General features: G+C 45.0%; 55 non-coding genes across 55 annotated transcripts; 33 read left to right on the top strand and 22 right to left on the bottom strand.

Moving 5' to 3' along the window:
* The first annotated feature begins 94 nt into the window (after positions 1 to 94).
* On the top strand, positions 95 to 166 carry TRNAE-UUC (transfer RNA glutamic acid (anticodon UUC)). Its single transcript has one exon. It is a non-coding gene; the product is annotated as a tRNA-Glu (tRNA).
* Positions 167 to 1,069: 903 nt separating this feature from the next.
* TRNAY-GUA (transfer RNA tyrosine (anticodon GUA)) lies at positions 1,070 to 1,160 on the bottom strand. The gene is given in 2 exon segments: positions 1,070 to 1,105; positions 1,124 to 1,160. It is a non-coding gene; the product is annotated as a tRNA-Tyr (tRNA).
* A 130-nt stretch (positions 1,161 to 1,290) lies between these two features.
* On the top strand, positions 1,291 to 1,362 carry TRNAD-GUC (transfer RNA aspartic acid (anticodon GUC)). The gene has a single exon. It is a non-coding gene; the product is annotated as a tRNA-Asp (tRNA).
* Positions 1,363 to 1,469: 107 nt separating this feature from the next.
* TRNAD-GUC (transfer RNA aspartic acid (anticodon GUC)) lies at positions 1,470 to 1,541 on the top strand. The gene has a single exon. It is a non-coding gene; the product is annotated as a tRNA-Asp (tRNA).
* A 665-nt stretch (positions 1,542 to 2,206) lies between these two features.
* Positions 2,207 to 2,278, bottom strand: TRNAE-CUC (transfer RNA glutamic acid (anticodon CUC)). The gene has a single exon. It is a non-coding gene; the product is annotated as a tRNA-Glu (tRNA).
* A 154-nt stretch (positions 2,279 to 2,432) lies between these two features.
* On the top strand, positions 2,433 to 2,504 carry TRNAE-UUC (transfer RNA glutamic acid (anticodon UUC)). Its single transcript has one exon. It is a non-coding gene; the product is annotated as a tRNA-Glu (tRNA).
* Positions 2,505 to 3,407: 903 nt separating this feature from the next.
* TRNAY-GUA (transfer RNA tyrosine (anticodon GUA)) lies at positions 3,408 to 3,498 on the bottom strand. Its single transcript is given in 2 exon segments — positions 3,408 to 3,443; positions 3,462 to 3,498. It is a non-coding gene; the product is annotated as a tRNA-Tyr (tRNA).
* Positions 3,499 to 3,628: 130 nt separating this feature from the next.
* On the top strand, positions 3,629 to 3,700 carry TRNAD-GUC (transfer RNA aspartic acid (anticodon GUC)). Its single transcript has one exon. It is a non-coding gene; the product is annotated as a tRNA-Asp (tRNA).
* A 107-nt stretch (positions 3,701 to 3,807) lies between these two features.
* Positions 3,808 to 3,879, top strand: TRNAD-GUC (transfer RNA aspartic acid (anticodon GUC)). The gene has a single exon. It is a non-coding gene; the product is annotated as a tRNA-Asp (tRNA).
* A 665-nt stretch (positions 3,880 to 4,544) lies between these two features.
* On the bottom strand, positions 4,545 to 4,616 carry TRNAE-CUC (transfer RNA glutamic acid (anticodon CUC)). Its single transcript has one exon. It is a non-coding gene; the product is annotated as a tRNA-Glu (tRNA).
* A 195-nt stretch (positions 4,617 to 4,811) lies between these two features.
* Positions 4,812 to 4,883, top strand: TRNAE-UUC (transfer RNA glutamic acid (anticodon UUC)). The gene has a single exon. It is a non-coding gene; the product is annotated as a tRNA-Glu (tRNA).
* Positions 4,884 to 5,786: 903 nt separating this feature from the next.
* Positions 5,787 to 5,877, bottom strand: TRNAY-GUA (transfer RNA tyrosine (anticodon GUA)). Its single transcript is given in 2 exon segments — positions 5,787 to 5,822; positions 5,841 to 5,877. It is a non-coding gene; the product is annotated as a tRNA-Tyr (tRNA).
* Positions 5,878 to 6,007: 130 nt separating this feature from the next.
* TRNAD-GUC (transfer RNA aspartic acid (anticodon GUC)) lies at positions 6,008 to 6,079 on the top strand. The gene has a single exon. It is a non-coding gene; the product is annotated as a tRNA-Asp (tRNA).
* Positions 6,080 to 6,186: 107 nt separating this feature from the next.
* TRNAD-GUC (transfer RNA aspartic acid (anticodon GUC)) lies at positions 6,187 to 6,258 on the top strand. The gene has a single exon. It is a non-coding gene; the product is annotated as a tRNA-Asp (tRNA).
* Positions 6,259 to 6,923: 665 nt separating this feature from the next.
* On the bottom strand, positions 6,924 to 6,995 carry TRNAE-CUC (transfer RNA glutamic acid (anticodon CUC)). Its single transcript has one exon. It is a non-coding gene; the product is annotated as a tRNA-Glu (tRNA).
* Positions 6,996 to 7,190: 195 nt separating this feature from the next.
* On the top strand, positions 7,191 to 7,262 carry TRNAE-UUC (transfer RNA glutamic acid (anticodon UUC)). The gene has a single exon. It is a non-coding gene; the product is annotated as a tRNA-Glu (tRNA).
* A 903-nt stretch (positions 7,263 to 8,165) lies between these two features.
* On the bottom strand, positions 8,166 to 8,256 carry TRNAY-GUA (transfer RNA tyrosine (anticodon GUA)). The gene is given in 2 exon segments: positions 8,166 to 8,201; positions 8,220 to 8,256. It is a non-coding gene; the product is annotated as a tRNA-Tyr (tRNA).
* Positions 8,257 to 8,386: 130 nt separating this feature from the next.
* Positions 8,387 to 8,458, top strand: TRNAD-GUC (transfer RNA aspartic acid (anticodon GUC)). The gene has a single exon. It is a non-coding gene; the product is annotated as a tRNA-Asp (tRNA).
* A 107-nt stretch (positions 8,459 to 8,565) lies between these two features.
* On the top strand, positions 8,566 to 8,637 carry TRNAD-GUC (transfer RNA aspartic acid (anticodon GUC)). Its single transcript has one exon. It is a non-coding gene; the product is annotated as a tRNA-Asp (tRNA).
* Positions 8,638 to 9,302: 665 nt separating this feature from the next.
* TRNAE-CUC (transfer RNA glutamic acid (anticodon CUC)) lies at positions 9,303 to 9,374 on the bottom strand. The gene has a single exon. It is a non-coding gene; the product is annotated as a tRNA-Glu (tRNA).
* A 195-nt stretch (positions 9,375 to 9,569) lies between these two features.
* Positions 9,570 to 9,641, top strand: TRNAE-UUC (transfer RNA glutamic acid (anticodon UUC)). Its single transcript has one exon. It is a non-coding gene; the product is annotated as a tRNA-Glu (tRNA).
* A 903-nt stretch (positions 9,642 to 10,544) lies between these two features.
* TRNAY-GUA (transfer RNA tyrosine (anticodon GUA)) lies at positions 10,545 to 10,635 on the bottom strand. The gene is given in 2 exon segments: positions 10,545 to 10,580; positions 10,599 to 10,635. It is a non-coding gene; the product is annotated as a tRNA-Tyr (tRNA).
* A 130-nt stretch (positions 10,636 to 10,765) lies between these two features.
* TRNAD-GUC (transfer RNA aspartic acid (anticodon GUC)) lies at positions 10,766 to 10,837 on the top strand. Its single transcript has one exon. It is a non-coding gene; the product is annotated as a tRNA-Asp (tRNA).
* Positions 10,838 to 10,944: 107 nt separating this feature from the next.
* On the top strand, positions 10,945 to 11,016 carry TRNAD-GUC (transfer RNA aspartic acid (anticodon GUC)). The gene has a single exon. It is a non-coding gene; the product is annotated as a tRNA-Asp (tRNA).
* Positions 11,017 to 11,681: 665 nt separating this feature from the next.
* Positions 11,682 to 11,753, bottom strand: TRNAE-CUC (transfer RNA glutamic acid (anticodon CUC)). Its single transcript has one exon. It is a non-coding gene; the product is annotated as a tRNA-Glu (tRNA).
* A 195-nt stretch (positions 11,754 to 11,948) lies between these two features.
* Positions 11,949 to 12,020, top strand: TRNAE-UUC (transfer RNA glutamic acid (anticodon UUC)). Its single transcript has one exon. It is a non-coding gene; the product is annotated as a tRNA-Glu (tRNA).
* A 903-nt stretch (positions 12,021 to 12,923) lies between these two features.
* TRNAY-GUA (transfer RNA tyrosine (anticodon GUA)) lies at positions 12,924 to 13,014 on the bottom strand. Its single transcript is given in 2 exon segments — positions 12,924 to 12,959; positions 12,978 to 13,014. It is a non-coding gene; the product is annotated as a tRNA-Tyr (tRNA).
* A 130-nt stretch (positions 13,015 to 13,144) lies between these two features.
* TRNAD-GUC (transfer RNA aspartic acid (anticodon GUC)) lies at positions 13,145 to 13,216 on the top strand. Its single transcript has one exon. It is a non-coding gene; the product is annotated as a tRNA-Asp (tRNA).
* A 107-nt stretch (positions 13,217 to 13,323) lies between these two features.
* Positions 13,324 to 13,395, top strand: TRNAD-GUC (transfer RNA aspartic acid (anticodon GUC)). The gene has a single exon. It is a non-coding gene; the product is annotated as a tRNA-Asp (tRNA).
* A 665-nt stretch (positions 13,396 to 14,060) lies between these two features.
* Positions 14,061 to 14,132, bottom strand: TRNAE-CUC (transfer RNA glutamic acid (anticodon CUC)). The gene has a single exon. It is a non-coding gene; the product is annotated as a tRNA-Glu (tRNA).
* Positions 14,133 to 14,327: 195 nt separating this feature from the next.
* On the top strand, positions 14,328 to 14,399 carry TRNAE-UUC (transfer RNA glutamic acid (anticodon UUC)). Its single transcript has one exon. It is a non-coding gene; the product is annotated as a tRNA-Glu (tRNA).
* A 903-nt stretch (positions 14,400 to 15,302) lies between these two features.
* On the bottom strand, positions 15,303 to 15,393 carry TRNAY-GUA (transfer RNA tyrosine (anticodon GUA)). Its single transcript is given in 2 exon segments — positions 15,303 to 15,338; positions 15,357 to 15,393. It is a non-coding gene; the product is annotated as a tRNA-Tyr (tRNA).
* A 130-nt stretch (positions 15,394 to 15,523) lies between these two features.
* Positions 15,524 to 15,595, top strand: TRNAD-GUC (transfer RNA aspartic acid (anticodon GUC)). The gene has a single exon. It is a non-coding gene; the product is annotated as a tRNA-Asp (tRNA).
* Positions 15,596 to 15,702: 107 nt separating this feature from the next.
* Positions 15,703 to 15,774, top strand: TRNAD-GUC (transfer RNA aspartic acid (anticodon GUC)). Its single transcript has one exon. It is a non-coding gene; the product is annotated as a tRNA-Asp (tRNA).
* A 665-nt stretch (positions 15,775 to 16,439) lies between these two features.
* On the bottom strand, positions 16,440 to 16,511 carry TRNAE-CUC (transfer RNA glutamic acid (anticodon CUC)). Its single transcript has one exon. It is a non-coding gene; the product is annotated as a tRNA-Glu (tRNA).
* Positions 16,512 to 16,706: 195 nt separating this feature from the next.
* On the top strand, positions 16,707 to 16,778 carry TRNAE-UUC (transfer RNA glutamic acid (anticodon UUC)). Its single transcript has one exon. It is a non-coding gene; the product is annotated as a tRNA-Glu (tRNA).
* A 903-nt stretch (positions 16,779 to 17,681) lies between these two features.
* TRNAY-GUA (transfer RNA tyrosine (anticodon GUA)) lies at positions 17,682 to 17,772 on the bottom strand. Its single transcript is given in 2 exon segments — positions 17,682 to 17,717; positions 17,736 to 17,772. It is a non-coding gene; the product is annotated as a tRNA-Tyr (tRNA).
* A 130-nt stretch (positions 17,773 to 17,902) lies between these two features.
* TRNAD-GUC (transfer RNA aspartic acid (anticodon GUC)) lies at positions 17,903 to 17,974 on the top strand. Its single transcript has one exon. It is a non-coding gene; the product is annotated as a tRNA-Asp (tRNA).
* A 107-nt stretch (positions 17,975 to 18,081) lies between these two features.
* On the top strand, positions 18,082 to 18,153 carry TRNAD-GUC (transfer RNA aspartic acid (anticodon GUC)). The gene has a single exon. It is a non-coding gene; the product is annotated as a tRNA-Asp (tRNA).
* Positions 18,154 to 18,818: 665 nt separating this feature from the next.
* Positions 18,819 to 18,890, bottom strand: TRNAE-CUC (transfer RNA glutamic acid (anticodon CUC)). Its single transcript has one exon. It is a non-coding gene; the product is annotated as a tRNA-Glu (tRNA).
* A 196-nt stretch (positions 18,891 to 19,086) lies between these two features.
* TRNAE-UUC (transfer RNA glutamic acid (anticodon UUC)) lies at positions 19,087 to 19,158 on the top strand. The gene has a single exon. It is a non-coding gene; the product is annotated as a tRNA-Glu (tRNA).
* Positions 19,159 to 20,061: 903 nt separating this feature from the next.
* Positions 20,062 to 20,152, bottom strand: TRNAY-GUA (transfer RNA tyrosine (anticodon GUA)). Its single transcript is given in 2 exon segments — positions 20,062 to 20,097; positions 20,116 to 20,152. It is a non-coding gene; the product is annotated as a tRNA-Tyr (tRNA).
* A 130-nt stretch (positions 20,153 to 20,282) lies between these two features.
* TRNAD-GUC (transfer RNA aspartic acid (anticodon GUC)) lies at positions 20,283 to 20,354 on the top strand. Its single transcript has one exon. It is a non-coding gene; the product is annotated as a tRNA-Asp (tRNA).
* Positions 20,355 to 20,461: 107 nt separating this feature from the next.
* On the top strand, positions 20,462 to 20,533 carry TRNAD-GUC (transfer RNA aspartic acid (anticodon GUC)). Its single transcript has one exon. It is a non-coding gene; the product is annotated as a tRNA-Asp (tRNA).
* A 665-nt stretch (positions 20,534 to 21,198) lies between these two features.
* Positions 21,199 to 21,270, bottom strand: TRNAE-CUC (transfer RNA glutamic acid (anticodon CUC)). The gene has a single exon. It is a non-coding gene; the product is annotated as a tRNA-Glu (tRNA).
* A 195-nt stretch (positions 21,271 to 21,465) lies between these two features.
* On the top strand, positions 21,466 to 21,537 carry TRNAE-UUC (transfer RNA glutamic acid (anticodon UUC)). The gene has a single exon. It is a non-coding gene; the product is annotated as a tRNA-Glu (tRNA).
* Positions 21,538 to 22,440: 903 nt separating this feature from the next.
* On the bottom strand, positions 22,441 to 22,531 carry TRNAY-GUA (transfer RNA tyrosine (anticodon GUA)). The gene is given in 2 exon segments: positions 22,441 to 22,476; positions 22,495 to 22,531. It is a non-coding gene; the product is annotated as a tRNA-Tyr (tRNA).
* A 309-nt stretch (positions 22,532 to 22,840) lies between these two features.
* TRNAD-GUC (transfer RNA aspartic acid (anticodon GUC)) lies at positions 22,841 to 22,912 on the top strand. The gene has a single exon. It is a non-coding gene; the product is annotated as a tRNA-Asp (tRNA).
* A 665-nt stretch (positions 22,913 to 23,577) lies between these two features.
* On the bottom strand, positions 23,578 to 23,649 carry TRNAE-CUC (transfer RNA glutamic acid (anticodon CUC)). Its single transcript has one exon. It is a non-coding gene; the product is annotated as a tRNA-Glu (tRNA).
* Positions 23,650 to 23,844: 195 nt separating this feature from the next.
* On the top strand, positions 23,845 to 23,916 carry TRNAE-UUC (transfer RNA glutamic acid (anticodon UUC)). Its single transcript has one exon. It is a non-coding gene; the product is annotated as a tRNA-Glu (tRNA).
* A 903-nt stretch (positions 23,917 to 24,819) lies between these two features.
* On the bottom strand, positions 24,820 to 24,910 carry TRNAY-GUA (transfer RNA tyrosine (anticodon GUA)). The gene is given in 2 exon segments: positions 24,820 to 24,855; positions 24,874 to 24,910. It is a non-coding gene; the product is annotated as a tRNA-Tyr (tRNA).
* Positions 24,911 to 25,040: 130 nt separating this feature from the next.
* Positions 25,041 to 25,112, top strand: TRNAD-GUC (transfer RNA aspartic acid (anticodon GUC)). Its single transcript has one exon. It is a non-coding gene; the product is annotated as a tRNA-Asp (tRNA).
* Positions 25,113 to 25,219: 107 nt separating this feature from the next.
* Positions 25,220 to 25,291, top strand: TRNAD-GUC (transfer RNA aspartic acid (anticodon GUC)). The gene has a single exon. It is a non-coding gene; the product is annotated as a tRNA-Asp (tRNA).
* Positions 25,292 to 25,956: 665 nt separating this feature from the next.
* TRNAE-CUC (transfer RNA glutamic acid (anticodon CUC)) lies at positions 25,957 to 26,028 on the bottom strand. The gene has a single exon. It is a non-coding gene; the product is annotated as a tRNA-Glu (tRNA).
* Positions 26,029 to 26,223: 195 nt separating this feature from the next.
* TRNAE-UUC (transfer RNA glutamic acid (anticodon UUC)) lies at positions 26,224 to 26,295 on the top strand. The gene has a single exon. It is a non-coding gene; the product is annotated as a tRNA-Glu (tRNA).
* The last annotated feature ends 1,063 nt before the right edge of the window (positions 26,296 to 27,358 follow it).

Below are 27,358 nucleotides of genomic sequence, written 5' to 3'. Positions count from 1 at the left end.
GTTTTGCTTGCTTCTAATAGGCGACCATTTAAAACTGCAGACCAGTTGGTGTATTGAACAAGTCTCGTGACTGTCTCAAAACATAGCCGTCGTCTCCGGTATGGTCTAGTGGCTAGGATACCTGGCTTTCACCCAGGAGGCTCGGGTTCGATTCCCGGTACCGGAATAGATTTTTGAAGCAAGATTAGGCTGCGCGTAGAAAATCTATTCGACATGGACATGGACAGCAGCTATCAACTCAACACAGCTACAGGCCTGTACTGTACAGCAAACCGCGCGTGCGCAACCGGCCGATTACTACTGCTCCGAATGTGATTTCACGTTTTCACCCTCCTAGGGGGCAACGACCTGTCTACGTCCGTCAGGCGACGAGATGTGGCGCGGTGAATGTGAGAAGGGTGCGTGCGGTCTTGGACAATATAAGACACTGTACCGGCATTCGCCATACTGAGGAGTCATTAGGCCACATTTTATTTCTTTTAACTGCTATCATTTTGTTTGAAACCAAATGGATCATTGATCCTGACTAGCTCGGGGAAAGTTCGCATGGCCTTGAATTGCATGAAATGGCGAGCGGAAGAAAGGTCGTATTGTGCCGAGAAGACAAGAATAGCTAATAGCGTAGGGAAAATAGTTCCAGTTTAGAAGCATGCATCCACTGTGCAACCTTATTACTAAACAACATCGCGGGACGTGGGCAATTGGCAAGTCTCTCGACAGTTCTCGACCACTTGCGATGCGGTTCCTTTGCCTGCCGTATTTAGAGTTCGTACTGAGTAGTTCTTGATTAGAAGGTTAATCAGATCCTCATACTGTGGTAATTTGTTATATGGCAAGTACTCAACCTGAAGATGAACTGGATTCTCAAGACCTAGTCAGTACCCGTACATAAGTTTTCTAGTTCACAATCTCAAAGTCGTTTGATCCTCAAGCGTAGTAATCTAACTACCAGTAACACATTTCACGTAATGTAACTTAGCGGAAATAACGTTACCGGTGTGTTATTAATGATATGTGAACGACACTGTAAAGTAATGTTCCCGAAAGTGGTAATTGATTGTAATATATCTCCTCCGGGCCGGATTTGAACCAGCGACCTATGGATGTCTGATGACTTTCTCCTCTACAGTCCACCGCTCTACCAACTGAGCTACCAGAGGCGATGTAGGTGAGTACTGAACTGTCATGTGTTGCAGAAAACACAAGTAGTTGTTCACGGCTCATGTTTTGAACGGTGTTGAATTATGTGCAGTGCTAAAGAAAACAATTCAGATTTACGACGATCAGATGTCCTCGGTAGTATAGTGGTCAGTATCCCCGCCTGTCACGCGGGAGACCGGGGTTCGATTCCCCGCCGGGGAGGAATTTTTAACATATTGAGATAAAGGAATTGTGGTTGTTTGTGCACTAATACGCATCTCTTGTAACTGAATAAAGGAAAGAAATGAGACGAGATGAAGAATTTTGTATCCTCGGTAGTATAGTGGTCAGTATCCCCGCCTGTCACGCGGGAGACCGGGGTTCGATTCCCCGCCGGGGAGGTATTTTTGAAATCCTCAGGGAATTGGAGAATCAAATAAAGAAGACTTCAAATGTGAGAAAAATGACAGTTGAGCTCTTTTCAGATTGTTAGCCGATACTCAGAGAAATGCGGTAGCAATCATCATAATCATAACTGTGACCGCATTCAGGTATTTTCGTCTGCTGTCATGTCAGTTTCGACGTTCCGTTGTGCAATAACAGATGGCAGAGGAACGCGATGTGTGGCTGGGGGATCTTTCGTACGACATATAGTGCCGAATGGAAACCTATCTAACAAACACAGGAATACCGTTGCTGGGGTTGAAGCCACGATCATGGGATCTCTTCCACTGATCCACTGAGTTGTTGAAATTAGGTTCATTGTGTACTTACTCGTTTCTCAAGGAGCAAAACCCCTTAGAAACACTGATCATAAGAGAACAAGGACACATTGCGGCTCTTCCATGAATGAAGCTACCGTACTGGAAAAAGAAAGAGAACCTAATCGAAGGAGATCCAAGTCTAGTTTCCCCTTTCACCACGTGACTGTTCCATGTAATCACTACATTTGACATTACATATTCAGAGTTCACTTTCAGTACGGTCTCATCGTGAGTTCTAAGTTACAGTAATTGTTCTGCTCCGAAAAAGTGTTAAAATAAACAAAGAATGGATAAAATAAAATTTCTGGTACCGGGAATCGAACCCGAGCCTCCTGGGTGAGAGCCAGGTATCCTAGCCACTAGACCATACCGGACACAGCGCAAATTTAGAAACAAGTCAAACGCTGAGTGGCGGGAGTTAAGGGCTAAAGTTATTTTTTCTCTTCTCAAACGTGCGAATGACCACAAGAGATCTGTTTTGCTTGCTTCTAATAGGCGACCATTTAAAACTGCAGACCAGCCGTCGTCTCCGGTATGGTCTAGTGGCTAGGATACCTGGCTTTCACCCAGGAGGCTCGGGTTCGATTCCCGGTACCGGAATAGATTTTTGAAGCAAGATTAGGCTGCGCGTAGAAAATCTATTCGACATGGACATGGACAGCAGCTATCAACTCAACACAGCTACAGGCCTGTACTGTACAGCAAACCGCGCGTGCGCAACCGGCCGATTACTACTGCTCCGAATGTGATTTCACGTTTTCACCCTCCTAGGGGGCAACGACCTGTCTACGTCCGTCAGGCGACGAGATGTGGCGCGGTGAATGTGAGAAGGGTGCGTGCGGTCTTGGACAATATAAGACACTGTACCGGCATTCGCCATACTGAGGAGTCATTAGGCCACATTTTATTTCTTTTAACTGCTATCATTTTGTTTGAAACCAAATGGATCATTGATCCTGACTAGCTCGGGGAAAGTTCGCATGGCCTTGAATTGCATGAAATGGCGAGCGGAAGAAAGGTCGTATTGTGCCGAGAAGACAAGAATAGCTAATAGCGTAGGGAAAATAGTTCCAGTTTAGAAGCATGCATCCACTGTGCAACCTTATTACTAAACAACATCGCGGGACGTGGGCAATTGGCAAGTCTCTCGACAGTTCTCGACCACTTGCGATGCGGTTCCTTTGCCTGCCGTATTTAGAGTTCGTACTGAGTAGTTCTTGATTAGAAGGTTAATCAGATCCTCATACTGTGGTAATTTGTTATATGGCAAGTACTCAACCTGAAGATGAACTGGATTCTCAAGACCTAGTCAGTACCCGTACATAAGTTTTCTAGTTCACATTCTCAAAGTCGTTTGATCCTCAAGCGTAGTAATCTAACTACCAGTAACACATTTCACGTAATGTAACTTAGCGGAAATAACGTTACCGGTGTGTTATTAATGATATGTGAACGACACTGTAAAGTAATGTTCCCGAAAGAGGTAATTGATTGTAAAATATCTCCTCCGGGCCGGATTTGAACCAGCGACCTATGGATGTCTGATGACTTTCTCCTCTACAGTCCACCGCTCTACCAACTGAGCTACCAGAGGCGATGTAGGTGAGTACTGAACTGTCATGTGTTGCAGAAAACACAAGTAGTTGTTCACGGCTCATGTTTTGAACGGTGTTGAATTATGTGCAGTGCTAAAGAAAACAATTCAGATTTACGACGATCAGATGTCCTCGGTAGTATAGTGGTCAGTATCCCCGCCTGTCACGCGGGAGACCGGGGTTCGATTCCCCGCCGGGGAGGAATTTTTAACATATTGAGATAAAGGAATTGTGGTTGTTGGTGCACTAATACGCATCTCTTGTAACTGAATAAAGGAAAGAAATGAGACGAGATGAAGAATTTTGTATCCTCGGTAGTATAGTGGTCAGTATCCCCGCCTGTCACGCGGGAGACCGGGGTTCGATTCCCCGCCGGGGAGGTATTTTTGAAATCCTCAGGGAATTGGAGAATCAAATAAAGAAGACTTCAAATGTGAGAAAAATGACAGTTGAGCTCTTTTCAGATTGTTAGCCGATACTCAGAGAAATGCGGTAGCAATCATCATAATCATAACTGTGACCGCATTCAGGTATTTTCGTCTGCTGTCATGTCAGTTTCGACGTTCCGTTGTGCAATAACAGATGGCAGAGGAACGCGATGTGTGGCTGGGGGATCTTTCGTACGACATATAGTGCCGAATGGAAACCTATCTAACAAACACAGGAATACCGTTGCTGGGGTTGAAGCCACGATCATGGGATCTCTTCCACTGATCCACTGAGTTGTTGAAATTAGGTTCATTGTGTACTTACTCGTTTCTCAAGGAGCAAAACCCCTTAGAAACACTGATCATAAGAGAACAAGGACACATTGCGGCTCTTCCATGAATGAAGCTACCGTACTGGAAAAAGAAAGAGAACCTAATCGAAGGAGATCCAAGTCTAGTTTCCCCTTTCACCACGTGACTGTTCCATGTAATCACTACATTTGACATTACATATTCAGAGTTCACTTTCAGTACGGTCTCATCGTGAGTTCTAAGTTACAGTAATTGTTCTGCTCCGAAAAAGTGTTAAAATAAACAAAGAATGGATAAAATAAAATTTCCGGTACCGGGAATCGAACCCGAGCCTCCTGGGTGAGAGCCAGGTATCCTAGCCACTAGACCATACCGGACACAGCGCAAATTTAGAAACAAGTCAAACGCTGAGTGGCGGGAGTTAAGGGCTAAAGTTATTTTTTCTCTTCTCAAACGTGCGAATGACCACAAGAGATCTGTTTTGCTTGCTTCTAATAGGCGACCATTTAAAACTGCAGACCAGTTGGTGTATTGAACAAGTCTCGTGACTGTCTCAAAACATAGCCGTCGTCTCCGGTATGGTCTAGTGGCTAGGATACCTGGCTTTCACCCAGGAGGCTCGGGTTCGATTCCCGGTACCGGAATAGATTTTTGAAGCAAGATTAGGCTGCGCGTAGAAAATCTATTCGACATGGACATGGACAGCAGCTATCAACTCAACACAGCTACAGGCCTGTACTGTACAGCAAACCGCGCGTGCGCAACCGGCCGATTACTACTGCTCCGAATGTGATTTCACGTTTTCACCCTCCTAGGGGGCAACGACCTGTCTACGTCCGTCAGGCGACGAGATGTGGCGCGGTGAATGTGAGAAGGGTGCGTGCGGTCTTGGACAATATAAGACACTGTACCGGCATTCGCCATACTGAGGAGTCATTAGGCCACATTTTATTTCTTTTAACTGCTATCATTTTGTTTGAAACCAAATGGATCATTGATCCTGACTAGCTCGGGGAAAGTTCGCATGGCCTTGAATTGCATGAAATGGCGAGCGGAAGAAAGGTCGTATTGTGCCGAGAAGACAAGAATAGCTAATAGCGTAGGGAAAATAGTTCCAGTTTAGAAGCATGCATCCACTGTGCAACCTTATTACTAAACAACATCGCGGGACGTGGGCAATTGGCAAGTCTCTCGACAGTTCTCGACCACTTGCGATGCGGTTCCTTTGCCTGCCGTATTTAGAGTTCGTACTGAGTAGTTCTTGATTAGAAGGTTAATCAGATCCTCATACTGTGGTAATTTGTTATATGGCAAGTACTCAACCTGAAGATGAACTGGATTCTCAAGACCTAGTCAGTACCCGTACATAAGTTTTCTAGTTCACAATCTCAAAGTCGTTTGATCCTCAAGCGTAGTAATCTAACTACCAGTAACACATTTCACGTAATGTAACTTAGCGGAAATAACGTTACCGGTGTGTTATTAATGATATGTGAACGACACTGTAAAGTAATGTTCCCGAAAGAGGTAATTGATTGTAAAATATCTCCTCCGGGCCGGATTTGAACCAGCGACCTATGGATGTCTGATGACTTTCTCCTCTACAGTCCACCGCTCTACCAACTGAGCTACCAGAGGCGATGTAGGTGAGTACTGAACTGTCATGTGTTGCAGAAAACACAAGTAGTTGTTCACGGCTCATGTTTTGAACGGTGTTGAATTATGTGCAGTGCTAAAGAAAACAATTCAGATTTACGACGATCAGATGTCCTCGGTAGTATAGTGGTCAGTATCCCCGCCTGTCACGCGGGAGACCGGGGTTCGATTCCCCGCCGGGGAGGAATTTTTAACATATTGAGATAAAGGAATTGTGGTTGTTGGTGCACTAATACGCATCTCTTGTAACTGAATAAAGGAAAGAAATGAGACGAGATGAAGAATTTTGTATCCTCGGTAGTATAGTGGTCAGTATCCCCGCCTGTCACGCGGGAGACCGGGGTTCGATTCCCCGCCGGGGAGGTATTTTTGAAATCCTCAGGGAATTGGAGAATCAAATAAAGAAGACTTCAAATGTGAGAAAAATGACAGTTGAGCTCTTTTCAGATTGTTAGCCGATACTCAGAGAAATGCGGTAGCAATCATCGTAATCATAACTGTGACCGCATTCAGGTATTTTCGTCTGCTGTCATGTCAGTTTCGACGTTCCGTTGTGCAATAACAGATGGCAGAGGAACGCGATGTGTGGCTGGGGGATCTTTCGTACGACATATAGTGCCGAATGGAAACCTATCTAACAAACACAGGAATACCGTTGCTGGGGTTGAAGCCACGATCATGGGATCTCTTCCACTGATCCACTGAGTTGTTGAAATTAGGTTCATTGTGTACTTACTCGTTTCTCAAGGAGCAAAACCCCTTAGAAACACTGATCATAAGAGAACAAGGACACATTGCGGCTCTTCCATGAATGAAGCTACCGTACTGGAAAAAGAAAGAGAACCTAATCGAAGGAGATCCAAGTCTAGTTTCCCCTTTCACCACGTGACTGTTCCATGTAATCACTACATTTGACATTACATATTCAGAGTTCACTTTCAGTACGGTCTCATCGTGAGTTCTAAGTTACAGTAATTGTTCTGCTCCGAAAAAGTGTTAAAATAAACAAAGAATGGATAAAATAAAATTTCCGGTACCGGGAATCGAACCCGAGCCTCCTGGGTGAGAGCCAGGTATCCTAGCCACTAGACCATACCGGACACATCGCAAATTTAGAAACAAGTCAAACGCTGAGTGGCGGGAGTTAAGGGCTAAAGATATTTTTTCTCTTCTCAAACGTGCGAATGACCACAAGAGATCTGTTTTGCTTGCTTCTAATAGGCGACCATTTAAAACTGCAGACCAGTTGGTGTATTGAACAAGTCTCGTGACTGTCTCAAAACATAGCCGTCGTCTCCGGTATGGTCTAGTGGCTAGGATACCTGGCTTTCACCCAGGAGGCTCGGGTTCGATTCCCGGTACCGGAATAGATTTTTGAAGCAAGATTAGGCTGCGCGTAGAAAATCTATTCGACATGGACATGGACAGCAGCTATCAACTCAACACAGCTACAGGCCTGTACTGTACAGCAAACCGCGCGTGCGCAACCGGCCGATTACTACTGCTCCGAATGTGATTTCACGTTTTCACCCTCCTAGGGGGCAACGACCTGTCTACGTCCGTCAGGCGACGAGATGTGGCGCGGTGAATGTGAGAAGGGTGCGTGCGGTCTTGGACAATATAAGACACTGTACCGGCATTCGCCATACTGAGGAGTCATTAGGCCACATTTTATTTCTTTTAACTGCTATCATTTTGTTTGAAACCAAATGGATCATTGATCCTGACTAGCTCGGGGAAAGTTCGCATGGCCTTGAATTGCATGAAATGGCGAGCGGAAGAAAGGTCGTATTGTGCCGAGAAGACAAGAATAGCTAATAGCGTAGGGAAAATAGTTCCAGTTTAGAAGCATGCATCCACTGTGCAACCTTATTACTAAACAACATCGCGGGACGTGGGCAATTGGCAAGTCTCTCGACAGTTCTCGACCACTTGCGATGCGGTTCCTTTGCCTGCCGTATTTAGAGTTCGTACTGAGTAGTTCTTGATTAGAAGGTTAATCAGATCCTCATACTGTGGTAATTTGTTATATGGCAAGTACTCAACCTGAAGATGAACTGGATTCTCAAGACCTAGTCAGTACCCGTACATAAGTTTTCTAGTTCACAATCTCAAAGTCGTTTGATCCTCAAGCGTAGTAATCTAACTACCAGTAACACATTTCACGTAATGTAACTTAGCGGAAATAACGTTACCGGTGTGTTATTAATGATATGTGAACGACACTGTAAAGTAATGTTCCCGAAAGAGGTAATTGATTGTAAAATATCTCCTCCGGGCCGGATTTGAACCAGCGACCTATGGATGTCTGATGACTTTCTCCTCTACAGTCCACCGCTCTACCAACTGAGCTACCAGAGGCGATGTAGGTGAGTACTGAACTGTCATGTGTTGCAGAAAACACAAGTAGTTGTTCACGGCTCATGTTTTGAACGGTGTTGAATTATGTGCAGTGCTAAAGAAAACAATTCAGATTTACGACGATCAGATGTCCTCGGTAGTATAGTGGTCAGTATCCCCGCCTGTCACGCGGGAGACCGGGGTTCGATTCCCCGCCGGGGAGGAATTTTTAACATATTGAGATAAAGGAATTGTGGTTGTTGGTGCACTAATACGCATCTCTTGTAACTGAATAAAGGAAAGAAATGAGACGAGATGAAGAATTTTGTATCCTCGGTAGTATAGTGGTCAGTATCCCCGCCTGTCACGCGGGAGACCGGGGTTCGATTCCCCGCCGGGGAGGTATTTTTGAAATCCTCAGGGAATTGGAGAATCAAATAAAGAAGACTTCAAATGTGAGAAAAATGACAGTTGAGCTCTTTTCAGATTGTTAGCCGATACTCAGAGAAATGCGGTAGCAATCATCATAATCATAACTGTGACCGCATTCAGGTATTTTCGTCTGCTGTCATGTCAGTTTCGACGTTCCGTTGTGCAATAACAGATGGCAGAGGAACGCGATGTGTGGCTGGGGGATCTTTCGTACGACATATAGTGCCGAATGGAAACCTATCTAACAAACACAGGAATACCGTTGCTGGGGTTGAAGCCACGATCATGGGATCTCTTCCACTGATCCACTGAGTTGTTGAAATTAGGTTCATTGTGTACTTACTCGTTTCTCAAGGAGCAAAACCCCTTAGAAACACTGATCATAAGAGAACAAGGACACATTGCGGCTCTTCCATGAATGAAGCTACCGTACTGGAAAAAGAAAGAGAACCTAATCGAAGGAGATCCAAGTCTAGTTTCCCCTTTCACCACGTGACTGTTCCATGTAATCACTACATTTGACATTACATATTCAGAGTTCACTTTCAGTACGGTCTCATCGTGAGTTCTAAGTTACAGTAATTGTTCTGCTCCGAAAAAGTGTTAAAATAAACAAAGAATGGATAAAATAAAATTTCCGGTACCGGGAATCGAACCCGAGCCTCCTGGGTGAGAGCCAGGTATCCTAGCCACTAGACCATACCGGACACAGCACAAATTTAGAAACAAGTCAAACGCTGAGTGGCGGGAGTTAAGGGCTAAAGTTATTTTTTCTCTTCTCAAACGTGCGAATGACCACAAGAGATCTGTTTTGCTTGCTTCTAATAGGCGACCATTTAAAACTGCAGACCAGTTGGTGTATTGAACAAGTCTCGTGACTGTCTCAAAACATAGCCGTCGTCTCCGGTATGGTCTAGTGGCTAGGATACCTGGCTTTCACCCAGGAGGCTCGGGTTCGATTCCCGGTACCGGAATAGATTTTTGAAGCAAGATTAGGCTGCGCGTAGAAAATCTATTCGACATGGACATGGACAGCAGCTATCAACTCAACACAGCTACAGGCCTGTACTGTACAGCAAACCGCGCGTGCGCAACCGGCCGATTACTACTGCTCCGAATGTGATTTCACGTTTTCACCCTCCTAGGGGGCAACGACCTGTCTACGTCCGTCAGGCGACGAGATGTGGCGCGGTGAATGTGAGAAGGGTGCGTGCGGTCTTGGACAATATAAGACACTGTACCGGCATTCGCCATACTGAGGAGTCATTAGGCCACATTTTATTTCTTTTAACTGCTATCATTTTGTTTGAAACCAAATGGATCATTGATCCTGACTAGCTCGGGGAAAGTTCGCATGGCCTTGAATTGCATGAAATGGCGAGCGGAAGAAAGGTCGTATTGTGCCGAGAAGACAAGAATAGCTAATAGCGTAGGGAAAATAGTTCCAGTTTAGAAGCATGCATCCACTGTGCAACCTTATTACTAAACAACATCGCGGGACGTGGGCAATTGGCAAGTCTCTCGACAGTTCTCGACCACTTGCGATGCGGTTCCTTTGCCTGCCGTATTTAGAGTTCGTACTGAGTAGTTCTTGATTAGAAGGTTAATCAGATCCTCATACTGTGGTAATTTGTTATATGGCAAGTACTCAACCTGAAGATGAACTGGATTCTCAAGACCTAGTCAGTACCCGTACATAAGTTTTCTAGTTCACAATCTCAAAGTCGTTTGATCCTCAAGCATAGTAATCTAACTACCAGTAACACATTTCACGTAATGTAACTTAGCGGAAATAACGTTACCGGTGTGTTATTAATGATATGTGAACGACACTGTAAAGTAATGTTCCCGAAAGAGGTAATTGATTGTAAAATATCTCCTCCGGGCCGGATTTGAACCAGCGACCTATGGATGTCTGATGACTTTCTCCTCTACAGTCCACCGCTCTACCAACTGAGCTACCAGAGGCGATGTAGGTGAGTACTGAACTGTCATGTGTTGCAGAAAACACAAGTAGTTGTTCACGGCTCATGTTTTGAACGGTGTTGAATTATGTGCAGTGCTAAAGAAAACAATTCAGATTTACGACGATCAGATGTCCTCGGTAGTATAGTGGTCAGTATCCCCGCCAGTCACGCGGGAGGCCGGGGTTCGATTCCCCGCCGGGGAGGAATTTTTAACATATTGAGATAAAGGAATTGTGGTTGTTGGTGCACTAATACGCATCTCTTGTAACTGAATAAAGGAAAGAAATGAAACGAGATGAAGAACTTTGTATCCTCGGTAGTATAGTGGTCAGTATCCCCGCCTGTCACCCGGGAGACCGGGGTTCGATTCCCCGCCGGGGAGGTATTTTTGAAATCCTCAGGGAATTGGAGAATCAAATAAAGAAGACTTCAAATGTGAGAAAAATGACAGTTGAGCTCTTTTCAGATTGTTAGCCGATACTCAGAGAAATGCGGTAGCAATCATCATAATCATAACTGTGACCGCATTCAGGTATTTTCGTCTGCTGTCATGTCAGTTTCGACGTTCCGTTGTGCAATAACAGATGGCAGAGGAACGCGATGTGTGGCTGGGGGATCTTTCGTACGACATATAGTGCCGAATGGAAACCTATCTAACAAACACAGGAATACCGTTGCAGGGGTTGAAGCCACGATCACGGGATCTCTTCCACTGATCCACTGAGTTGTTGAAATTAGGTTCATTGTGTACTTACTCGTTTCTCAAGGAGCAAAACCCCTTAGAAACACTGATCATAAGAGAACAAGGACACATTGCGGCTCTTCCATGAATGAAGCTACCGTACTGGAAAAAGAAAGAGAACCTAATCGAAGGAGATCCAAGTCTAGTTTCCCCTTTCACCACGTGACTGTTCCATGTAATCACTACATTTGACATTACATATTCAGAGTTCACTTTCAGTACGGTCTCATCGTGAGTTCTAAGTTACAGTAATTGTTCTGCTCCGAAAAAGTGTTAAAATAAACAAAGAATGGATAAAATAAAATTTCCGGTACCGGGAATCGAACCCGAGCCTCCTGGGTGAGAGCCAGGTATCCTAGCCACTAGACCATACCGGACACAGCGCAAATTTAGAAACAAGTCAAACGCTGAGTGGCGGGAGTTAAGGGCTAAAGTTATTTTTTCTCTTCTCAAACGTGCGAATGACCACAAGAGATCTGTTTTGCTTGCTTCTAATAGGCGACCATTTAAAACTGCAGACCAGTTGGTGTATTGAACAAGTCTCGTGACTGTCTCAACACATAGCCGTCGTCTCCGGTATGGTCTAGTGGCTAGGATACCTGGCTTTCACCCAGGAGGCTCGGGTTCGATTCCCGGTACCGGAATAGATTTTTGAAGCAAGATTAGGCTGCGCGTAGAAAATCTATTCGACATGGACATGGACAGCAGCTATCAACTCAACACAGCTACAGGCCTGTACTGTACAGCAAACCGCGCGTGCGCAACCGGCCGATTACTACTGCTCCGAATGTGATTTCACGTTTTCACCCTCCTAGGGGGCAACGACCTGTCTACGTCCGTCAGGCGACGAGATGTGGCGCGGTGAATGTGAGAAGGGTGCGTGCGGTCTTGGACAATATAAGACACTGTACCGGCATTCGCCATACTGAGGAGTCATTAGGCCACATTTTATTTCTTTTAACTGCTATCATTTTGTTTGAAACCAAATGGATCATTGATCCTGACTAGCTCGGGGAAAGTTCGCATGGCCTTGAATTGCATGAAATGGCGAGCGGAAGAAAGGTCGTATTGTGCCGAGAAGACAAGAATAGCTAATAGCGTAGGGAAAATAGTTCCAGTTTAGAAGCATGCATCCACTGTGCAACCTTATTACTAAACAACATCGCGGGACGTGGGCAATTGGCAAGTCTCTCGACAGTTCTCGACCACTTGCGATGCGGTTCCTTTGCCTGCCGTATTTAGAGTTCGTACTGAGTAGTTCTTGATTAGAAGGTTAATCAGATCCTCATACTGTGGTAATTTGTTATATGGCAAGTACTCAACCTGAAGATGAACTGGATTCTCAAGACCTAGTCAGTACCCGTACATAAGTTTTCTAGTTCACAATCTCAAAGTCGTTTGATCCTCAAGCGTAGTAATCTAACTACCAGTAACACATTTCACGTAATGTAACTTAGCGGAAATAACGTTACCGGTGTGTTATTAATGATATGTGAACGACACTGTAAAGTAATGTTCCCGAAAGAGGTAATTGATTGTAAAATATCTCCTCCGGGCCGGATTTGAACCAGCGACCTATGGATGTCTGATGACTTTCTCCTCTACAGTCCACCGCTCTACCAACTGAGCTACCAGAGGCGATGTAGGTGAGTACTGAACTGTCATATGTTGCAGAAAACACAAGTAGTTGTTCACGGCTCATGTTTTGAACGGTGTTGAATTATGTGCAGTGCTAAAGAAAACAATTCAGATTTACGACGATCAGATGTCCTCGGTAGTATAGTGGTCAGTATCCCCGCCTGTCACGCGGGAGACCGGGGTTCGATTCCCCGCCGGGGAGGAATTTTTAACATATTGAGATAAAGGAATTGTGGTTGTTGGTGCACTAATACGCATCTCTTGTAACTGAATAAAGGAAAGAAATGAGACGAGATGAAGAATTTTGTATCCTCGGTAGTATAGTGGTCAGTATCCCCGCCTGTCACGCGGGAGACCGGGGTTCGATTCCCCGCCGGGGAGGTATTTTTGAAATCCTCAGGGAATTGGAGAATCAAATAAAGAAGACTTCAAATGTGAGAAAAATGACAGTTGAGCTCTTTTCAGATTGTTAGCCGATACTCAGAGAAATGCGGTAGCAATCATCATAATCATAACTGTGACCGCATTCAGGTATTTTCGTCTGCTGTCATGTCAGTTTCGACGTTCCGTTGTGCAATAACAGATGGCAGAGGAACGCGATGTGTGGCTGGGGGATCTTTCGTACGACATATAGTGCCGAATGGAAACCTATCTAACAAACACAGGAATACCGTTGCTGGGGTTGAAGCCACGATCATGGGATCTCTTCCACTGATCCACTGAGTTGTTGAAATTAGGTTCATTGTGTACTTACTCGTTTCTCAAGGAGCAAAACCCCTTAGAAACACTGATCATAAGAGAACAAGGACACATTGCGGCTCTTCCATGAATGAAGCTACCGTACTGGAAAAAGAAAGAGAACCTAATCGAAGGAGATCCAAGTCTAGTTTCCCCTTTCACCACGTGACTGTTCCATGTAATCACTACATTTGACATTACATATTCAGAGTTCACTTTCAGTACGGTCTCATCGTGAGTTCTAAGTTACAGTAATTGTTCTGCTCCGAAAAAGTGTTAAAATAAACAAAGAATGGATAAAATAAAATTTCCGGTACCGGGAATCGAACCCGAGCCTCCTGGGTGAGAGCCAGGTATCCTAGCCACTAGACCATACCGGACACAGCGCAAATTTAGAAACAAGTCAAACGCTGAGTGGCGGGAGTTAAGGGCTAAAGTTATTTTTTCTCTTCTCAAACGTGCGAATGACCACAAGAGATCTGTTTTGCTTGCTTCTAATAGGCGACCATTTAAAACTGCAGACCAGTTGGTGTATTGAACAAGTCTCGTGACTGTCTCAAAACATAGCCGTCGTCTCCGGTATGGTCTAGTGGCTAGGATACCTGGCTTTCACCCAGGAGGCTCGGGTTCGATTCCCGGTACCGGAATAGATTTTTGAAGCAAGATTAGGCTGCGCGTAGAAAATCTATTCGACATGGACATGGACAGCAGCTATCAACTCAACACAGCTACAGGCCTGTACTGTACAGCAAACCGCGCGTGCGCAACCGGCCGATTACTACTGCTCCGAATGTGATTTCTCGTTTTCACCCTCCTAGGGGGCAACGACCTGTCTACGTCCGTCAGGCGACGAGATGTGGCGCGGTGAATGTGAGAAGGGTGCGTGCGGTCTTGGACAATATAAGACACTGTACCGGCATTCGCCATACTGAGGAGTCATTAGGCCACATTTTATTTCTTTTAACTGCTATCATTTTGTTTGAAACCAAATGGATCATTGATCCTGACTAGCTCGGGGAAAGTTCGCATGACCTTGAATTGCATGAAATGGCGAACGGAAGAAAGGTCGTATTGTGCCGAGAAGACAAGAATAGCTAATAGCGTAGGGAAAATAGTTCCAGTTTAGAAGCATGCATCCACTGTGCAACCTTATTACTAAACAACATCGCGGGACGTGGGCAATTGGCAAGTCTCTCGACAGTTCTCGACCACTTGCGATGCGGTTCCTTTGCCTGCCGTATTTAGAGTTCGTACTGAGTAGTTCTTGATTAGAAGGTTAATCAGATCCTCATACTGTGGTAATTTGTTATATGGCAAGTACTCAACCTGAAGATGAACTGGATTCTCAAGACCTAGTCAGTACCCGTACATAAGTTTTCTAGTTCACAATCTCAAAGTCGTTTGATCCTCAAGCGTAGTAATCTAACTACCAGTAACACATTTCACGTAATGTAACTTAGCGGAAATAACGTTACCGGTGTGTTATTAATGATATGTGAACGACACTGTAAAGTAATGTTCCCGAAAGAGGTAATTGATTGTAAAATATCTCCTCCGGGCCGGATTTGAACCAGCGACCTATGGATGTCTGATGACTTTCTCCTCTACAGTCCACCGCTCTACCAACTGAGCTACCAGAGGCGATGTAGGTGAGTACTGAACTGTCATGTGTTGCAGAAAACACAAGTAGTTGTTCACGGCTCATGTTTTGAACGGTGTTGAATTATGTGCAGTGCTAAAGAAAACAATTCAGATTTACGACGATCAGATGTCCTCGGTAGGATAGTGGTCAGTATCCCCGCCTGTCACGCGGGAGACCGGGGTTCGATTCCCCGCCGGGGAGGAATTTTTAACATATTGAGATAAAGGAATTGTGGTTGTTGGTGCACTAATACGCATCTCTTGTAACTGAATAAAGGAAAGAAATGAGACGAGATGAAGAATTTTGTATCCTCGGTAGTATAGTGGTCAGTATCCCCGCCTGTCACGCGGGAGACCGGGGTTCGATTCCCCGCCGGGGAGGTATTTTTGAAATCCTCAGGGAATTGGAGAATCAAATAAAGAAGACTTCAAATGTGAGAAAAATGACAGTTGAGCTCTTTTCAGATTGTTAGCCGATACTCAGAGAAATGCGGTAGCAATCATCATAATCATAACTGTGACCGCATTCAGGTATTTTCGTCTGCTGTCATGTCAGTTTCGACGTTCCGTTGTGCAATAACAGATGGCAGAGGAACGCGATGTGTGGCTGGGGGATCTTTCGTACGACATATAGTGCCGAATGGAAACCTATCTAACAAACACAGGAATACCGTTGCTGGGGTTGAAGCCACGATCACGGGATCTCTTCCACTGATCCACTGAGTTGTTGAAATTAGGTTCATTGTGTACTTACTCGTTTCTCAAGGAGCAAAACCCCTTAGAAACACTGATCATAAGAGAACAAGGACACATTGCGGCTCTTCCATGAATGAAGCTACCGTACTGGAAAAAGAAAGAGAACCTAATCGAAGGAGATCCAAGTCTAGTTTCCCCTTTCACCACGTGACTGTTCCATGTAATCACTACATTTGACATTACATATTCAGAGTTCACTTTCAGTACGGTCTCATCGTGAGTTCTAAGTTACAGTAATTGTTCTGCTCCGAAAAAGTGTTAAAATAAACAAAGAATGGATAAAATAAAATTTCCGGTACCGGGAATCGAACCCGAGCCTCCTGGGTGAGAGCCAGGTATCCTAGCCACTAGACCATACCGGAAACAGCGCAAATTTAGAAACAAGTCAAACGCTGAGTGGCGGGAGTTAAGGGCTAAAGTTATTTTTTCTCTTCTCAAACGTGCGAATGACCACAAGAGATCTGTTTTGCTTGCTTCTAATAGGCGACCATTTAAAACTGCAGACCAGTTGGTGTATTGAACAAGTCTCGTGACTGTCTCAAAACATAGCCGTCGTCTCCGGTATGGTCTAGTGGCTAGGATACCTGGCTTTCACCCAGGAGGCTCGGGTTCGATTCCCGGTACCGGAATATATTTTTGAAGCAAGATTAGGCTGCGCGTAGAAAATCTATTCGACATGGACATGGACAGCAGCTATCAACTCAACACAGCTACAGGCCTGTACTGTACAGCAAACCGCGCGTGCGCAACCGGCCGATTACTACTGCTCCGAATGTGATTTCTCGTTTTCACCCTCCTAGGGGGCAACGACCTGTCTACGTCCGTCAGGCGACGAGATGTGGCGCGGTGAATGTGAGAAGGGTGCGTGCGGTCTTGGACAATATAAGACACTGTACCGGCATTCGCCATACTGAGGAGTCATTAGGCCACATTTTATTTCTTTTAACTGCTATCATTTTGTTTGAAACCAAATGGATCATTGATCCTGACTAGCTCGGGGAAAGTTCGCATGGCCTTGAATTGCATGAAATGGCGAACGGAAGAAAGGTCGTATTGTGCCGAGAAGACAAGAATAGCTAATAGCGTAGGGAAAATAGTTCCAGTTTAGAAGCATGCATCCACTGTGCAACCTTATTACTAAACAACATCGCGGGACGTGGGCAATTGGCAAGTCTCTCGACAGTTCTCGACCACTTGCGATGCGGTTCCTTTGCCTGCCGTATTTAGAGTTCGTACTGAGTAGTTCTTGATTAGAAGGTTAATCAGATCCTCATACTGTGGTAATTTGTTATATGGCAAGTACTCATCCTGAAGATGAACTGGATTCTCAAGACCTAGTCAGTACCCGTACATAAGTTTTCTAGTTCACAATCTCAAAGTCGTTTGATCCTCAAGCGTAGTAATCTAACTACCAGTAACACATTTCACGTAATGTAACTTAGCGGAAATAACGTTACCGGTGTGTTATTAATGATATGTGAACGACACTGTAAAGTAATGTTCCCGAAAGAGGTAATTGATTGTAAAATATCTCCTCCGGGCCGGATTTGAACCAGCGACCTATGGATGTCTGATGACTTTCTCCTCTACAGTCCACCGCTCTACCAACTGAGCTACCAGAGGCGATGTAGGTGAGTACTGAACTGTCATGTGTTGCAGAAAACACAAGTAGTTGTTCACGGCTCATGTTTTGAACGGTGTTGAATTATGTGCAGTGCTAAAGAAAACAATTCAGATTTACGACGATCAGATGTCCTCGGTAGTATAGTGGTCAGTATCCCCGCCTGTCACGCGGGAGACCGGGGTTCGATTCCCCGCCGGGGAGGAATTTTTAACATATTGAGATAAAGGAATTGTGGTTGTTGGTGCACCAATACGCATCTCTTGTAACTGAATAAAGGAAAGAAATGAGACGAGATGAAGAATTTTGTATCCTCGGTAGTATAGTGGTCAGTATCCCCGCCTGTCACGCGGGAGACCGGGGTTCGATTCCCCGCCGGGGAGGTATTTTTGAAATCCTCAGGGAATTGGAGAATCAAATAAAGAAGACTTCAAATGTGAGAAAAATGACAGTTGAGCTCTTTTCAGATTGTTAGCCGATACTCAGAGAAATGCGGTAGCAATCATCATAATCATAACTGTGACCGCATTCAGGTATTTTCGTCTGCTGTCATGTCAGTTTCGACGTTCCGTTGTGCAATAACAGATGGCAGAGGAACGCGATGTGTGGCTGGGGGATCTTTCGTACGACATATAGTGCCGAATGGAAACCTATCTAACAAACACAGGAATACCGTTGCTGGGGTTGAAGCCACGATCATGGGATCTCTTCCACTGATCCACTGAGTTGTTGAAATTAGGTTCATTGTGTACTTACTCGTTTCTCAAGGAGCAAAACCCCTTAGAAACACTGATCATAAGAGAACAAGGACACATTGCGGCTCTTCCATGAATGAAGCTACCGTACTGGAAAAAGAAAGAGAACCTAATCGAAGGAGATCCAAGTCTAGTTTCCCCTTTCACCACGTGACTGTTCCATGTAATCACTACATTTGACATTACATATTCATAGTTCACTTTCAGTACGGTCTCATCGTGAGTTCTAAGTTACAGTAATTGTTCTGCTCCGAAAAAGTGTTAAAATAAACAAAGAATGGATAAAATAAAATTTCCGGTACCGGGAATCGAACCCGAGCCTCCTGGATGAGAGCCAGGTATCCTAGCCACTAGACCATACCGGACACAGCGCAAATTTAGAAACAAGTCAAACGCTGAGTGGCGGGAGTTAAGGGCTAAAAGTTATTTTTTCTCTTCTCAAACGTGCGAATGACCACAAGAGATCTGTTTTGCTTGCTTCTAATAGGCGACCATTTAAAACTGCAGACCAGTTGGTGTATTGAACAAGTCTCGTGACTGTCTCAAAACATAGCCGTCGTCTCCGGTATGGTCTAGTGGCTAGGATACCTGGCTTTCACCCAGGAGGCTCGGGTTCGATTCCCGGTACCGGAATAGATTTTTGAAGCAAGATTAGGCTGCGCGTAGAAAATCTATTCGACATGGACATGGACAGCAGCTATCAACTCAACACAGCTACAGGCCTGTACTGTACAGCAAACCGCGCGTGCGCAACCGGCCGATTACTACTGCTCCGAATGTGATTTCACGTTTTCACCCTCCTAGGGGGCAACGACCTGTCTACGTCCGTCAGGCGACGAGATGTGGCGCGGTGAATGTGAGAAGGGTGCGTGCGGTCTTGGACAATATAAGACACTGTACCGGCATTCGCCATACTGAGGAGTCATTAGGCCACATTTTATTTCTTTTAACTGCTATCATTTTGTTTGAAACCAAATGGATCATTGATCCTGACTAGCTCGGGGAAAGTTCGCATGGCCTTGAATTGCATGAAATGGCGAGCGGAAGAAAGGTCGTATTGTGCCGAGAAGACAAGAATAGCTAATAGCGTAGGGAAAATAGTTCCAGTTTAGAAGCATGCATCCACTGTGCAACCTTATTACTAAACAACATCGCGGGACGTGGGCAATTGGCAAGTCTCTCGACAGTTCTCGACCACTTGCGATGCGGTTCCTTTGCCTGCCGTATTTAGAGTTCGTACTGAGTAGTTCTTGATTAGAAGGTTAATCAGATCCTCATACTGTGGTAATTTGTTATATGGCAAGTACTCAACCTGAAGATGAACTGGATTCTCAAGACCTAGTCAGTACCCGTACATAAGTTTTCTAGTTCACAATCTCAAAGTCGTTTGATCCTCAAGCGTAGTAATCTAACTACCAGTAACACATTTCACGTAATGTAACTTAGCGGAAATAACGTTACCGGTGTGTTATTAATGATATGTGAACGACACTGTAAAGTAATGTTCCCGAAAGAGGTAATTGATTGTAAAATATCTCCTCCGGGCCGGATTTGAACCAGCGACCTATGGATGTCTGATGACTTTCTCCTCTACAGTCCACCGCTCTACCAACTGAGCTACCAGAGGCGATGTAGGTGAGAACTGAACTGTCATGTGTTGCAGAAAACACAAGTAGTTGTTCACGGCTCATGTTTTGAACGGTGTTGAATTATGTGCAGTGCTAAAGAAAACAATTCAGATTTACGACGATCAGATGTCCTCGGTAGTATAGTGGTCAGTATCCCCGCCTGTCACGCGGGAGACCGGGGTTCGATTCCCCGCCGGGGAGGAATTTTTAACATATTGAGATAAAGGAATTGTGGTTGTTGGTGCACTAATACGCATCTCTTGTAACTGAATAAAGGAAAGAAATGAGACGAGATGAAGAATTTTGTATCCTCGGTAGTATAGTGGTCAGTATCCCCGCCTGTCACGCGGGAGACCGGGGTTCGATTCCCCGCCGGGGAGGTATTTTTGAAATCCTCAGGGAATTGAAGAATCAAATAAAGAAGACTTCAAATGTGAGAAAAATGACAGTTGAGCTCTTTTCAGATTGTTAGCCGATACTCAGAGAAATGCGGTAGCAATCATCATAATCATAACTGTGACCGCATTCAGGTATTTTCGTCTGCTGTCATGTCAGTTTCGACGTTCCGTTGTGCAATAACAGATGGCAGAGGAACGCGATGTGTGGCTGGGGGATCTTTCGTACGACATATAGTGCCGAATGGAAACCTATCTAACAAACACAGGAATACCGTTGCTGGGGTTGAAGCCACGATCATGGGATCTCTTCCACTGATCCACTGAGTTGTTGAAATTAGGTTCATTGTGTACTTACTCGTTTCTCAAGGAGCAAAACCCCTTAGAAACACTGATCATAAGAGAACAAGGACACATTGCGGCTCTTCCATGAATGAAGCTACCGTACTGGAAAAAGAAAGAGAACCTAATCGAAGGAGATCCAAGTCTAGTTTCCCCTTTCACCACGTGACTGTTCCATGTAATCACTACATTTGACATTACATATTCAGAGTTCACTTTCAGTACGGTCTAATCGTGAGTTCTAAGTTACAGTAATTGTTCTGCTCCGAAAAAGTGTTAAAATAAACAAAGAATGGATAAAATAAAATTTCCGGTACCGGGAATCGAACCCGAGCCTCCTGGGTGAGAGCCAGGTATCCTAGCCACTAGACCATACCGGACACAGCGCAAATTTAGAAACAAGTCAAACGCTGAGTGGCGGGAGTTAAGGGCTAAAGTTATTTTTTCTCTTCTCAAACGTGCGAATGACCACAAGAGATCTGTTTTGCTTGCTTCTAATAGGCGACCATTTAAAACTGCAGACCAGTTGGTGTATTGAACAAGTCTCGTGACTGTCTCAAAACATAGCCGTCGTCTCCGGTATGGTCTAGTGGCTAGGATACCTGGCTTTCACCCAGGAGGCTCGGGTTCGACTCCCGGTACCGGAATAGATTTTTGAAGCAAGATTAGGCTGCGCGTAGAAAATCTATTCGACATGGACATGGACAGCAGCTATCAACTCAACACAGCTACAGGCCTGTACTGTACAGCAAACCGCGCGTGCGCAACCGGCCGATTACTACTGCTCCGAATGTGATTTCACGTTTTCACCCTCCTAGGGGGCAACGACCTGTCTACGTCCGTCAGGCGACGAGATGTGGCGCGGTGAATGTGAGAAGGGTGCGTGCGGTCTTGGACAATATAAGACACTGTACCGGCATTCGCCATACTGAGGAGTCATTAGGCCACATTTTATTTCTTTTAACTGCTATCATTTTGTTTGAAACCTAATGGATCATTGATCCTGACTAGCTCGGGGAAAGTTCGCATGGCCTTGAATTGCATGAAATGGCGAGCGGAAGAAAGGTCGTATTGTGCCGAGAAGACAAGAATAGCTAATAGCGTAGGGAAAATAGTTCCAGTTTAGAAGCATGCATCCACTGTGCAACCTTATTACTAAACAACATCGCGGGACGTGGGCAATTGGCAAGTCTCTCGACAGTTCTCGACCACTTGCGATGCGGTTCCTTTGCCTGCCGTATTTAGAGTTCGTACTGAGTAGTTCTTGATTAGAAGGTTAATCAGATCCTCATACTGTGGTAATTTGTTATATGGCAAGTACTCAACCTGAAGATGAACTGGATTCTCAAGACCTAGTCAGTACCCGTACATAAGTTTTCTAGTTCACAATCTCAAAGTCGTTTGATCCTCAAGCGTAGTAATCTAACTACCAGTAACACATTTCACGTAATGTAACTTAGCGGAAATAACGTTACCGGTGTGTTATTAATGATATGTGAACGACACTGTAAAGTAATGTTCCCGAAAGAGGTAATTGATTGTAAAATATCTCCTCCGGGCCGGATTTGAACCAGCGACCTATGGATGTCTGATGACTTTCTCCTCTACAGTCCACCGCTCTACCAACTGAGCTACCAGAGGCGATGTAGGTGAGTACTGAACTGTCATGTGTTGCAGAAAACACAAGTAGTTGTTCACGGCTCATGTTTTGAACGGTGTTGAATTATGTGCAGTGCTAAAGAAAACAATTCAGATTTACGACGATCAGATGTCCTCGGTAGTATAGTGGTCGGTATCCCCGCCTGTCACGCGGGAGACCGGGGTTTGATTCCCCGCCGGGGAGGAATTTTTAACATATTGAGATAAAGGAATTGTGGTTGTTGGTGCACTAATACGCATCTCTTGTAACTGAATAAAGGAAAGAAATGAGACGAGATGAAGAATTTTGTATCCTCGGTAGTATAGTGGTCAGTATCCCCGCCTGTCACGCGGGAGACCGGGGTTCGATTCCCCGCCGGGGAGGTATTTTTGAAATCCTCAGGGAATTGGAGAATCAAATAAAGAAGACTTCAAATGTGAGAAAAATGACAGTTGAGCTCTTTTCAGATTGTTAGCCGATACTCAGAGAAATGCGGTAGCAATCATCATAATCATAACTGTGACCGCATTCAGGTATTTTCGTCTGCTGTCATGTCAGTTTCGACGTTCCGTTGTGCAATAACAGATGGCAGAGGAACGCGATGTGTGGCTGGGGGATCTTTCGTACGACATATAGTGCCGAATGGAAACCTATCTAACAAACACAGGAATACCGTTGCTGGGGTTGAAGCCACGATCATGGGATCTCTTCCACTGATCCACTGAGTTGTTGAAATTAGGTTCATTGTGTACTTACTCGTTTCTCAAGGAGCAAAACCCCTTAGAAACACTGATCATAAGAGAACAAGGACACATTGCGGCTCTTCCATGAATGAAGCTACCGTACTGGAAAAAGAAAGAGAACCTAATCGAAGGAGATCCAAGTCTAGTTTCCCCTTTCACCACGTGACTGTTCCATGTAATCACTACATTTGACATTACATATTCAGAGTTCACTTTCAGTACGGTCTCATCGTGAGTTCTAAGTTACAGTAATTGTTCTGCTCCGAAAAAGTGTTAAAATAAACAAAGAATGGATAAAATAAAATTTCCGGTACCGGGAATCGAACCCGAGCCTCCTGGGTGAGAGCCAGGTATCCTAGCCACTAGACCATACCGGACACAGCGCAAATTTAGAAACAAGTCAAACGCTGAGTGGCGGGAGTTAAGGGCTAAAGTTATTTTTTCTCTTCTCAAACGTGCGAATGACCACAAGAGATCTGTTTTGCTTGCTTCTAATAGGCGACCATTTAAAACTGCAGACCAGTTGGTGTATTGAACAAGTCTCGTGACTGTCTCAAAACATGGCCGTCGTCTCCGGTATGGTCTAGTGGCTAGGATACCTGGCTTTCACCCAGGAGGCTCGGGTTCGATTCCCGGTACCGGAATAGATTTTTGAAGCAAGATTAGGCTGCGCGTAGAAAATCTATTCGACATGGACATGGACAGCAGCTATCAACTCAACACAGCTACAGGCCTGTACTGTACAGCAAACCGCGCGTGCGCAACCGGCCGATTACTACTGCTCCGAATGTGATTTCACGTTTTCACCCTCCTAGGGGGCAACGACCTGTCTACGTCCGTCAGGCGACGAGATGTGGCGCGGTGAATGTGAGAAGGGTGCGTGCGGTCTTGGACAATATAAGACACTGTACCGGCATTCGCCATACTGAGGAGTCATTAGGCCACATTTTATTTCTTTTAACTGCTATCATTTTGTTTGAAACCAAATGGATCATTGATCCTGACTAGCTCGGGGAAAGTTCGCATGGCCTTGAATTGCATGAAATGGCGAGCGGAAGAAAGGTCGTATTGTGCCGAGAAGACAAGAATAGCTAATAGCGTAGGGAAAATAGTTCCAGTTTAGAAGCATGCATCCACTGTGCAACCTTATTACTAAACAACATCGCGGGACGTGGGCAATTGGCAAGTCTCTCGACAGTTCTCGACCACTTGCGATGCGGTTCCTTTGCCTGCCGTATTTAGAGTTCGTACTGAGTAGTTCTTGATTAGAAGGTTAATCAGATCCTCATACTGTGGTAATTTGTTATATGGCAAGTACTCAACCTGAAGATGAACTGGATTCTCAAGACCTAGTCAGTACCCGTACATAAGTTTTCTAGTTCACAATCTCAAAGTCGTTTGATCCTCAAGCGTAGTAATCTAACTACCAGTAACACATTTCACGTAATGTAACTTAGCGGAAATAACGTTACCGGTGTGTTATTAATGATATGTGAACGACACTGTAAAGTAATGTTCCCGAAAGAGGTAATTGATTGTAAAATATCTCCTCCGGGCCGGATTTGAACCAGCGACCTATGGATGTCTGATGACTTTCTCCTCTACAGTCCACCGCTCTACCAACTGAGCTACCAGAGGCGATGTAGGTGAGTACTGAACTGTCATGTGTTGCAGAAAACACAAGTAGTTGTTCACGGCTCATGTTTTGAACGGTGTTGAATTATGTGCAGTGCTAAAGAAAACAATTCAGATTTACGACGATCAGATGTCCTCGGTAGTATAGTGGTCAGTATCCCCGCCTGTCACGCGGGAGACCGGGGTTCGATTCCCCGCCGGGGAGGAATTTTTAACATATTGAGATAAAGGAATTGTGGTTGTTGGTGCACTAATACGCATCTCTTGTAACTGAATAAAGGAAAGAAATGAGACGAGATGAAGAATTTTGTATCCTCGGTAGTATAGTGGTCAGTATCCCCGCCTGTCACGCGGGAGACCGGGGTTCGATTCCCCGCCGGGGAGGTATTTTTGAAATCCTCAGGGAATTGGAGAATCAAATAAAGAAGACTTCAAATGTGAGAAAAATGACAGTTGAGCTCTTTTCAGATTGTTAGCCGATACTCAGAGAAATGCGGTAGCAATCATCATAATCATAACTGTGACCGCATTCAGGTATTTTCGTCTGCTGTCATGTCAGTTTCGACGTTCCGTTGTGCAATAACAGATGGCAGAGGAACGCGATGTGTGGCTGGGGGATCTTTCGTACGACATATAGTGCCGAATGGAAACCTATCTAACAAACACAGGAATACCGTTGCTGGGGTTGAAGCCACGATCATGGGATCTCTTCCACTGATCCACTGAGTTGTTGAAATTAGGTTCATTGTGTACTTACTCGTTTCTCAAGGAGCAAAACCCCTTAGAAACACTGATCATAAGAGAACAAGGACACATTGCGGCTCTTCCATGAATGAAGCTACCGTACTGGAAAAAGAAAGAGAACCTAATCGAAGGAGATCCAAGTCTAGTTTCCCCTTTCACCACGTGACTGTTCCATGTAATCACTACATTTGACATTACATATTCAAAGTTCACTTTCAGTACGGTCTAATCGTGAGTTCTAAGTTACAGTAATTGTTCTGCTCCGAAAAAGTGTTAAAATAAACAAAGAATGGATAAAATAAAATTTCCGGTACCGGGAATCGAACCCGAGCCTCCTGGGTGAGAGCCAGGTATCCTAGCCACTAGACCATACCGGACACAGCGCAAATTTAGAAACAAGTCAAACGCTGAGTGGCGGGAGTTAAGGGCTAAAGTTATTTTTTCTCTTCTCAAACGTGCGAATGACCACAAGAGATCTGTTTTGCTTGCTTCTAATAGGCGACCATTTAAAACTGCAGACCAGTTGGTGTATTGAACAAGTCTCGTGACTGTCTCAAAACATAGCCGTCGTCTTCGGTATGGTCTAGTGGCTAGGATACCTGGCTTTCACCCAGGAGGCTCGGGTTCGATTCCCGGTACCGGAATAGATTTTTGAAGCAAGATTAGGCTGCGCGTAGAAAATCTATTCGACATGGACATGGACAGCAGCTATCAACTCAACACAGCTACAGGCCTGTACTGTACAGCAAACCGCGCGTGCGCAACCGGCCGATTACTACTGCTCCGAATGTGATTTCACGTTTTCACCCTCCTAGGGGGCAACGACCTGTCTACGTCCGTCAGGCGACGAGATGTGGCGCGGTGAGTAGTATAATACAGGGATTCGGCCGCCTCCTCCTCCTACGGCTCTCGGGAGAGGCCTCCTCCTCCCGCGGGAAATTTGAATTTTGGCGGGAAATTTGAATTTTAGCGCGAGATTTGAATTTGTAAACAAAGCCACGTGCTTTTTGACAGCTGTCATCGACAACAACGCAACGCTAACCTCACTGCTGCCATCTTGACGGGCCTAAACCTCACTAGTGCCAACTTAACCTAACTAGCGTGAGGTAAACAAAGTCACGTGTTTTTTGACAGCCACGTGCTTTTTGACAGACAACAACGCATTGCTAACCTCAGTACTGCCATCTTGACGGACCTAAACCTCAGTAGTGCCAACTTAACCTCACTAGCATGAGGTAAACAAAGCCACGTGCTTTTTGACAACCACGTGCTTTTTGACAGATTTGTAAACAAAGCCACGTGCTTTTTGACAGACAACAACGCATCGCAAACCTCAGTACTGCCATCTTGACGGGAATAAACCTTAGTGGTACCAACTTAACCTAACTCGCGCGAGGTAAACAAAGCCACGTGCTTTTTGACAGCCACGTGCTTTTTTGATAGCTGTCATCTGCCATCTTTGAGCACAGTGCTGCCCTCTTTAGCTACATACCTTTGAAATGTGGTGGCGGATAATTTGAAAAAATGCTTTTCGACATGCAGCCATCTTTAATCCAGAGAGAACAGTGCTGCCCTCTATGTGGTGGCGGCAAATTCCACGTGCTCTTGTTTGAAAACATACTCACGTGCTTTTTTGACAGCTGTCATCCGCCATCTTTAATCCAGAGAGAACAGTGCTGCCCTCTATGTGGCGACGGTAAATTCCAC

The sequence above is a fragment of the Anabrus simplex genome, chromosome 8 (genome assembly GCF_040414725.1).
Source record: "Anabrus simplex isolate iqAnaSimp1 chromosome 8, ASM4041472v1, whole genome shotgun sequence".
Taxonomy (NCBI): Eukaryota; Metazoa; Arthropoda; class Insecta; order Orthoptera; family Tettigoniidae; genus Anabrus; species Anabrus simplex.
This window is presented reverse-complemented; position numbering and strand designations above follow the sequence as displayed.